Below are 9431 nucleotides of genomic sequence, written 5' to 3' on the forward strand. Positions count from 1 at the left end.
ACATGTCAAAAAAATAAAAGAATGCCGTTAAATGAATCAAATTTGAAGAATTAGCATAATTAGGGCCCTAATGTGGACATATGCGCCGTTCCCTCCAGCAAAAGAAGGGCTATAATATGCTCACTCATTAGCATTTACACTCACACATAACTTTCATACGCTGGATTGCTGTCAGTAAGTACTGCAGAAGTTCAGTCTGCGTGTAATCACGCGTGTGCGTTCCGCCGCACGACTGCGAGCGTGTGAGCACACATTCGTGTGAGCTTAAATGGAGAGGTCAGGGACTCCAAATAAATCTCAGAAGCGGGCCTGCCATAAAACCAGATTAACATTGTATTATCATGTCACTAACATGGAGCTTGTGAAGAAGTCGAGGGATTTTTTCCTTGGAAGATCTGTGTGGGGCTCGCAAGGAAAGCGAGAGACCCAGATCTATCCATTTTTAGATGCAAGTCATTTCTCATTGGCTTAATCTACTGTGAGACATTGAATGTTCATGTAGTGTTAGGTGTGTACTGTATCTCGCTCGTGTGGGTGTATACGTGTGTGCTTGTGCCAAACGGGAGGATCGGAGATGATGCTGATGAGTTTTCTTCTAGGTTGCAGATTCGAAAGAATGAGTGTATGTTTGTGTGCATGTGTTTGTGAGCGAGTATTTCTGAGCTTTTGCCAGAAGAGCGCGCTCTGCCTACACATAGAAGAACCCATGAAAATTCATAAGGGCGCGACGCCTACTCTCCAATACTAAAAATACAGAGGAAGATAGTTGGAGGCAAGAGAGGGAGGGAGGAAGAGAGAGAGAGAAGGAGGAAGAGGATGACGTTCAGCAAGCAGGGGAGCGTTACACACGTGGCGCACCATGCAAGGGTTTCTCCTTTCAAATTCCACTCTCAGTCGCAACCTTTTATGATTGTCTGCGTGTGTGTGAGACTTTCCTTCCAGGCCTCCATATTTGGTGTGACCAAAACACCACATGTAACACATCATGTGGTGAATCAAAGTACAGGATATTGAAGCTGATGTATGTTTGAAGTTGACATGAAATTCAAATGGAGCCTACTTATCATTTGGGGCTTACTGTGAGCGCTTCGTCAGTGCATGTTATTCCACATTGTTATTTTGTCTTTTTAATCTGTAATCAAAATTCCAGAGAATTTTAGTAACATTAGTTTTGCCCAGTTCCCATTTGCATCACCCATTTTTTTATCATCCAATTATGTCCAGGTCATATATATATAGAATATAATTAATTACCAATCTACATTTTATGCAAAATAATTTTACATGATAATTGTATTATTATTCATTTATTAGTAATAAGGTATGTCCATGTTATCAATACCTTATTATCAGCTGATATTAGAGAAATTTGATATTTTAATGTGCACTTCCCTAGTTACATTTAATTTAACACTTTAAAAAGTGCTAATAATTTACTTAGATAACGTAACATAAATTTTGAATTGAATTAATATTGCAACTACTATCGGTTGATCTGTATCAGCCATATTCTTATAATGAATAATGCACTTTAAAACATATATATGCTGGATATGGATTGGTCAATATATTCCAGTTGTGATAAAAAAAAATACAAAATAACAGCTATAATGATACACAGCTGTTCACTCAGCTACTGTATTTATTAGTGCATAGCATGTTGTGCCCATCAGTGCCCTTCAGTCTTTTATTTTCATTATGCCTTATAATGCACATTGTAAGACATTATATGGTATCGTAATTATTCATTACACATACATTCTAATGTATTTGTAAGGAATGTTTTAATAATGCTTTTTATATATATATATATATATATATATATATATATATATATATATATAGACACACGCACAAAGTTGGTTATCGAACATTTACATGCATTTAATACTTTTAAGGTGCATAACCATGTATTTTGCATTTATCATAACATTTGAATGTGATTTCAGTGGTTCAAAAGATGATTTTACAGTGTATTTATGTATTTAACATAGAGTAAGGTGTATTATACAGCATAAAAAGTGATTTATAGTCCATTAAGAATACCATCATAAATGCATATAGGCTTCATGTGCAGTGCAAGTTATTTCACATTAACTTTGGAAGCATTTTGAAACTAATCAAGTGAACAATATTAAACCCAGTATATTGCATGTGAACCCAATAATGTGTGAATGTGTGCCTCTCTCTGTGTGAGAGAGTATGAGTTTACAAATTTTCTTATGCACCCAGAGAGTGTCAGTCTATGAGAATAAGTTTATTCATAAAGTCACTTGGGAAAGAGACTGCACATATAAAGCAAAGTTATGACTCTAATTATGCGTTCAAAAACACCAAATGGAAGCTGTTTATGCAAATGCACATGCAAATTAATGTTATTTTAGGTGAGTTCCCAGTTGGAGCCAGAAGTCAAAATGTTTAGATTAAATATAGCGCCATTAGACATGCCGTCAAGCAGAACATGATGAAATTTAATTTCGATACAATAAAAGACTAATACACTGTGGAATGGAATTGACATAAATAGATGCATATTTGAACAGTAAGCCTGAAGTATATCTAATAAACATGCTGCATGGCCAAAAGTATGTGAACACTGTGGTTGAATTAACAGGTTTAGATATTTCAGCTGCACATGTTATTAACAGGTGCATAAAATCACTTGTGCAGCCAAGGAATCTCCTTTTCAGTGTAATGGAGCCCTTTTCTGTTCCAACATGATGGTGCACAAAGCATTTTACTGAGTCTGGTGTGAAAGAACTCTTGCAAAGTCCACAACTGAATCCTACTCAATTCTTTTGGGATAAATTAGGTTGTGTGCCAGACCCCGTTATCCAACATCAGTATCTGACCTCACTGATGCTCATGTCTGAATGGGAGCAAATCCCTGCAGCCATGTTCCAACATCTTGTGGAAAGTCTTCCCAGAAGAATAGAAGCTGTAAAATGTTCAGCAAGCACATATGGGTGAGATGTTCTGCTGTTCACAGATTTTGTGGCCTACACTTAAAAAAATAATTCAGTGGCTATGTACAGTAAATATTACACAAATAACTACCTTAAAATCTCTGAATATGACATAAATGAATGATTGTGTTGGACATACCAAAATGAGTGGCTAAACTCTTTTCTAAAATGAACATTTTATTTTTAATTGACATAATAATATTTTAAGATATACTTTTTAAGATAAGATATATTTGTTGAAATTTTTAATAAAACTATTTTAGAATGGAGAAATACTACAAGAACTACAATTTTTACTTGTTTCATATCAATATTCTTTAATGTTTTTTTTTTTTTAATTCTATTGTAATGATACGAAGGTGTTTTAATTTTAAACCATCACATCAGGCCAAAATCTATTATCAAATAATCAATAATAACATTTGCTCAAGTTTGAAGTCCAGATCCTATGGCCTCTTACATCAAATCAAATATTGACATTTGTTTAGAACTGTTTTGTACTATTGGATCTGTGCATATATTTCTCCTGATACAGACAAGACAAACGTTTTCATTAGAGAAAGCAATTAATGCCAAGTCTGCGGTTTTCCTGTGTAATTAGGCTACTTTAACTGTTGCCGCTGGTTGTTTTTCATGTCATTTAGCCCCTGGAATGCAAATTTTACCTGAGGAACCCTGCCAAAAAACATGTTTTTTTTCCCCCTGGAATGCTACTTTTACCGGGGCAACTGGGCTAGTTTTGGGATAGATTTGAGTAGCCATTGGGCTGGTTTTGTTGTAAAAACCTGGCAATCCTGATCACCACAGAACTTTCCCAGTAATTAGTAAAAGGGGTCATATGACGTTGCTAAAAAATTATTTTGTGCATTTGGTGTAATGCAATGTGTTTATGTGGTTTAAGCATAATTGTTTCTTTCAATAAGAAAGAAACACGTTGCCTTTCTGAAACGCATAGATTTTTACAAAGCTCATCATTCTAAAAAACGAGGTGTATGTTGATCGGCCAGCTATCCAGTGCGTTGTGATTTGCCAAATGCCTCAAGCATCTGATGGAAATGTAACGCACCCTACCATACTGTCATGCCATGTGTCCCAGCTCGATGAGACAAAACCAATAAAACCCATTACAAACGAGGCATTTGTTGCATCCAGTGGGGACATAAATTACTGATTATAATGACAAATACTGTCTTTTTACGGGTTGCGATGCATTGCATTGCATATCACGTCACATAAAGATAGAACCATGTCCATTTGTGATCAGTGAAATGACAAACAACAAACTCTACACTGCTCGCGTTTGAATCATCATTGGCAAATGTTTTACATATGAAAATTTACTTACAGACTATAAGTCAAGTGCCAGATTGTCCTTGCAAAGTTGGAATTGCCCCACTGCCCCAAAGTTGGATTTCATTTTCACGCATATTGATTTATTAGTCTATTAAAACTCAAAATTCCAGGCATTGCAAATTGTAGATGGCAAAAATGCTACTGTATGCTTGTTATATTTGTATAATTTAATGTAGGCCTAGCCAACTTAATCTATATAACACAGAGTACTGTTTTTCTGCATAAACAGATTTAATAATAATTGTATACAAGTTCAGTAAAGCAGTAAGTGACTTACATTTTAAACATAATATTGATTTTTATTAATCAATTTTGCCAACGAAAATAGTTCCAAACAAAGATCACAGCACTGTTTTGCATCTCTGAGCAATGGACTGTGTTTATTTATTGAATGAATAAGCTTTTTGAACAAATTGGTTGAATAAATGATTCAGTGATTCACTCATTAACACAGTCAATTGCTTTGGTTCTGAATGAATCGGTTGAATCTCAAAGACTCACTCATCAAGGGATAGTTCACCCAAAAATCATAATTATGTTATTAATAACTCACCCAAATGTCGTTCCAAACCAGTAAGACCTCCATTAATCTTCGGAACACAGTTTAAGATACTTTAGATTTAGTCCGAGAGCTCTCAGTCCCTCCATTGAAACTGTGTGTATGGTACTATACTGTCCATGTCCAGAAAAGTAAGAAAAACATCAAAGTAGTCCATGTGACATCAGAGGGTCGGTTAGAATTTTTTGAAGCATCGAATGTCAGGATCTTGGTAAGGGAGGAACTCAGGTGCAGACAGGGATTCTCAAACAAAGGGTTTATTACAAAAAGGGGAAAACAAAACCCACGAGGGGGAAAACACGGAGCAAGGTAAAGACTAAATAACTAAAACAGGACTGGACTAACAAGATAAACAAGGACTCTAAATACTAGCTATAAACAAACACTCACGGTAATACAAACACTTCTTAAGGAACAATCACAGAGTGGAACAATCACAATCACAGGTACAATGAACCGACGCAAGACAGAGCACACTAGGAGATCTAAATAGGGGTACTAATCAAGACACGACAGGTGTTACAGATAGGACAATCAAGACACGACTAGGTTAACAAGGGGGGCGGGGCAAGGGAACGAGACAACACAAGCACATGGCCCAAAGACAAGGCCATGCGCTTGTACACAAAACAAGGGTCTGTCATGATCCTGCCTCAAGACTAGGAAAAATCAAGGACACGAGGGCAGGATCATGACAGAACCCCTCCCTTAAGGAGCGGCTTCCAGACGCTCCTCAAGGGAACATCAAACACGGGACATGACTGACATGACAGACTGGGACACAGACACAAACCAACAAGACATGACTAATAATAACAAAGGCAAACATGAAAACACAATGGCAGGGTTAGGGTGACATAACAAAAAAAACAAACAGGGAAGGGGAGGGGGCGGGACCACAAAGTTCATGGGGGGCAGACCAGGGTGAGTGGGTGGGGCAGGAGTTTTAGGAGGACAGGACGAAGGCTGACGACGGTGGGTACGGGCAGGTCTGGGTGGTGAGGGGCGGGGAGGGGTCTCGGGACAACTGACAGGGGACATGATAGGAGCAGACAAGGGACGCGGGGCAACACTTACGGGACGCGGGGAGACGACATCTACTGGACACGGGACGACAACATCTACTGGACACGGGACATCTACGGGACACGGGGCAACATCTACAGGACACGGGGGGACAACAGGACACGGGACATCTACGGGACACGGGGCCACATCAACAGGATACATGACTTCATCAGCAGGACACGGGGCAACACTCACGGGACACGGGGAGACGACATCTACGGGACACAGGGAGACGACATCAGGACACTCGGGATTTCTGGGGACAGGGTCTGAGGACAAGACAGGACTGACGGGGACTTCTAGGATACGGACAAGACTAGACAAATAATCAGAAAAGGCTTTAGCCGCTAAGACAATTGGCATCTCCTTACGAGATGAGATACACTGAACTAAAGTCTTTGCTGCAGAGTCGGCCGCGGCACTCTCCTGCGCTCTCACGACTGCCGACTTGCATACTGCCCTCTTCTTTGCCGGCTCGGGCACGCCAGCGCTCACCGCTGCTGGCTCGGACACGCTCACCGCTGCTGGCTCGGGCACGCCAGCGCTCACCGCTGCTGGCACGGGCACGCCAGCTCTCACCGCTGCTGGCACGGGCACGCCAGCTCTCACCGCTGCTGGCACGGGCACGCCAGCTCTCACCGCTGCTGGCACGGGCACGCCAGCTCTCACCGCTGCTGGCACGGGCACGCCAGCTCTCACCGCTGCTGGCACGGGCACGCCAGCTCTCACCGCTGCTGGCACGGGCACGCTCACCGCTGCTGGGTCGGGCACGCTCACCGCTGCTGGGTCGGGCACGCTCACCGCTGCTGGGTCGGGCACGCTCACCGCTGCTGGGTCGGGCACGCTCTCCGCTGCTGGCACGGGCACGCCCACCGCTGCTGGCACGGGCACGCCAGCGCTCTCCGCTGCCGGCACGGGCACGCCAGCGCTCTCCGCTGCTGGCACGGGCACGCCAGCGCTCTCCGCTGCTGGCACGGGCACGCCAGCGCTCTCCGCTGCTGGCACGGGAGGAGACAGGGTCACAGGACCGGCAGGCCCCCTCTTCCTCCTCGGGCGCGGTGCAGAGGCCACAGCTGGGTCAGAGGCGGGTTGGGGGAGTTTGGTCTCGGGCAGGGCAGTCTCGGACGCCGAAGACTCAGAAGTTGACTCCCATGAAAACCGTCTCCCTCGTTTCATGGGGAGACTGCTGGCTGAGGAGGGCACCTCAGGACTCTGGGAGGGGCTTGCCTGACCCCCCAGGGTTGCCACGGCCAGGACACGACCCTCCGGGATCGCCGGCAGCTGGGTAGGTGGGGACCTCTGGGGCTCCTCCTCTCGCCCGCTCACTCCGGAACGACCTCCCCTGGTCCCCCGGAACACCACAAGGCGAGAGCCCTCAAAACAATCTCGCTGGCTGGCTGATGCCATCCAGCATTGCCTCCTGTCTGCTGAGTTCCGTTGTGGTCGGTTCATTCTGTCAGGATCTTGGTAAGGGAGGAACTCAGGTGCAGACAGGGATTCTCAAACAAAGGGTTTATTACAAAAAGGGGAAAACAAAACCCACGAGGGGGAAAACACGGAGCAAGGTAAAGACTAAATAACTAAAACAGGATTGGACTAACAAGATAAACAAGGACTCTAAATACTAGCTATAAACAAACACTCACGGTAATACAAACACTTCTTAAGGAACAATCACAGAGTGGAACAATCACAGGTACAATGAACCGACGCAAGACAGAGCACACTAGGAGATCTAAATAGGGGTACTAATCAAGACACGACAGGTGTTACAGATAGGACAATCAAGACACGACTAGGTTAACAAGGGGGGCGGGGCAAGGGAACGAGACAACACAAGCACATGGCCCAAAGACAAGGCCATGCGCTTGTACACAAAACAAGGGTCTGTCATGATCCTGCCTCAAGACTAGGAAAAATCAAGGACACGAGGGCAGGATCATGACATCGAAAATACATTTTGGTCCAAAAATAGCAAAAACTACGACTTTATTCAGCATTGTCTTCTCTTCCGTGACTGTTGTGAGAGAGTTCAAAACAAAGCAGTTTGTGATATCCGGTTCGCGAACTAATCATTCGATGTAACCGGATCTTTTTGAACCAGCTCACCAAATCAAGCTGAATCATTTTTAACGGTTCGCGTCTCCAATACGCATTAATCCACAAATGACTTAAGCTGTTAACTTGTTTAATGTGGCTGACACTCCCTCTGAGTTAAAACAAACCAATATCCCGGAGTAATTCATGTATTCAAACAGTACACTGACTGAACTGCTGTGAACATTTTTTTATTGTCAGTTTAAGTGCCAGCGATGCAGTGTTGCCAGATATTGCTATTAAAATAAACAAAAACGAATAAATAGGCCTTAAAATAAACCAAAATTATTTAAAATCTTTTGCAGATAAGATAAAGATATTGCTTGCTTATCCTAAACTGAAACTTTGTACTTTATTAACTTTCTTAAATGTTAAATTAAGTGGAAAAGACAAGTCCTAAAAATGCTTATTATATGTGGATCTGGCATTGATGCTGCGCCCGCGCCCTCACTCACAACTCAATCAAGAAGCGGAGACTCCACCAGCATCTCACAGCGATCATTTTCATTCCACATGCGCTAAATATTCTTGCAAACGGTCTAAACTGAATTATACATGTCATGCAGGCATTCATATGAGAGTTTTAACTACAAATTTGTCATTCAGAGAACAAATTTTATTTTTGAACATGAAAAATTCTGGACCTCGGTGACCACATCAAAGGCTATGAGCTTTCCTGCAGGTGAGTACATTTTTGATTTTTGCATTTACTATTGCTTTAAGTGTAAAACGGGTGTACCCTCCAAAAGTATGCAATTACATTAGTTTTAGAGTGCAAAGTATGATTGTATAAGGATGGAAAATAATGAGATATTATGATTTGTAGAGTTATTAAAACTGAAATTATTATTTACACTTCATTACTCTTGCTTGCTCGAGCTTCTCTTTTTTGCCTTTTGGGGATAAAGAAGGAACATTTCGTGTTTTGCTGGGCATTTCATGTAGCTGTCAGTAGATGCAAAGACCTACTTTCTCCTCATAAATGTGTGTGTTTGTGTGTGTGTGTGTGTGTGAGCGAGAGGAACGTGGATGGGGATGACAAGACTGTGGTAAGTCTGGAACATTACGCAGGTGGCCCCCTACATGTTTAATTCATGACGAGTGTTATATATTTATTTTTTAATGCAATATCTTAACATTTAATATGTATCTCTTGAGTGTTGACTTGTCAGAGTGTGGGATGCAGCGATGATGTCATCCTGACTACCCATGGAGCAAACTTCAAAAGCAACACACACAAAGAACATCTCAATTAAAAAAATATTGGGTCATTGGGACAAAAGCTGCTGTTTGATGGCTGACAACGTTTGTTTGATTGTCTCCAAGCCCCCAGGTTCAAGATAGTACCTAATGATACATGACATCCTGACAGCTTCACGCATAGTACC

The sequence above is a fragment of the Carassius auratus genome, chromosome 26, assembly GCF_003368295.1.
Source record: "Carassius auratus strain Wakin chromosome 26, ASM336829v1, whole genome shotgun sequence".
NCBI classification, from domain to species: Eukaryota; Metazoa; Chordata; class Actinopteri; order Cypriniformes; family Cyprinidae; genus Carassius; species Carassius auratus.